The sequence below is a fragment of the Geospiza fortis genome, unplaced genomic scaffold (assembly GCF_000277835.1).
Source record: "Geospiza fortis unplaced genomic scaffold, GeoFor_1.0 scaffold97, whole genome shotgun sequence".
NCBI lineage: Eukaryota > Metazoa > Chordata > Aves > Passeriformes > Thraupidae > Geospiza > Geospiza fortis.
In genome coordinates this window covers 3,430,615-3,431,962 of record NW_005054343.1, presented here as the reverse complement: position 1 = coordinate 3,431,962, position 1,348 = coordinate 3,430,615, and positions in this window count along the sequence as shown.

Sequence of the window (1,348 nt, the reverse complement as noted above, 5' to 3'; positions counted from 1 at the left end):
CCTCTCAGTCCTCTCCGCAACCGTCCCGGTGCCACCTGCATCGCCCTAGTCCCCCATGCCCTCCACCCCTGCCTCTGCTTTGTCTGAGTCTCCCCAGCCTGGCTTAGTCCTCACGCACCCACCAAATCCCCCCCCCCCCCCCCAGCCAGCCCCTTCCCAGCTGAAACCATCCAGCCCTGCCCCAGGTGCTGCTAGAGCACCAGCCTAGGAACACCCATGGTGGGGGGGCCCCAAAATTTCTGCCTCCCCTTTCCCTCCTCAGCCCCTCTCAGATACTCCTAAAATCTCCTGCTTGCTGATTAGGCCATCCACCATGCCCTGGGAGGTGCCCCACCTCCCACCCCCCATCCCTGAGGCTCCCGATCCAGGAGATTCACACTCCATATCCTGGGTGGGCAGTGAGCTGTGCCCAAGCAGCCCAGAGAGGTGGGATGCTGGGCAGGGGGCAAGAAGGGACACTGGCAGAGTGCTCCATGGAGAGCCAGCTCTGACCTGTGTCCCTGCAGGACAGGACAGGACACCTTAGCCAGAGTGAGACCTCTGTCTGTAGCGCCTGTGGCATGGGCACTCTCAGGTGCTGAGTGCCAGCCTGAGCCCACTGGCCAGGTAGGAATGGGCCACAGGACACTTCCCTGGGAGCCTCGGTGGCATCGCCTTTTCTCATCTCTCTGCCTGGGTACAAATGTGCTGCAAATGTTTGCCAGCAGAAGCCAATGGCTGGGGAATGCAGGCTGGAGGCAGGAGCAAGGGGAAAGCTCCCTGCCCACCACTCCATCACGTCTGATCATTGTCATTGTCCAGGTAATCTGTCAAAAAGAAAGTCAAACGGGTTTTACACAAGCTTTGCTTTGCAGTTTGAGCTCAGTATGCCCCAGTTCCAGAGAGGCACCACAGCACCCCTGGATCCAGGAAGCTCATCCTTGTGCTGCTTCCCCCCTGCCCCAGGACAGGGAGATGGAGCCTAGCTGCCCATCCATGCTCCAGTTCACCTGGGCTGAGCCGACCCACCTGGAGCAGCCCGGAACCTCATGGGGCCTGGAGCATCCTGGAACATCCCAGTGGTGCCCCACAGGGCCTGGAGCACCCCTGACACCAGAGCAACCTGGGGTCTGGAGATCCTGGATACCAGGGCCCTGATGGAGCCCCCCAGAGCCCGAAGCATCCATCCTGGAGCACCCCTGATGCCAGAGCATTCCAGTGGAGCCACCCAGAGCCTGGGGCATCCATCCTGGAGCATCCCTGATGCCAGAGCGTTCCAGTGGAGCCCCCCAGAGCCTGGAGCATCCCGGCGCCCGGAGCATCCTCCCTGGATGGGCCGCGGGAGGGCGCGCCGAGCACCGAGCACGGA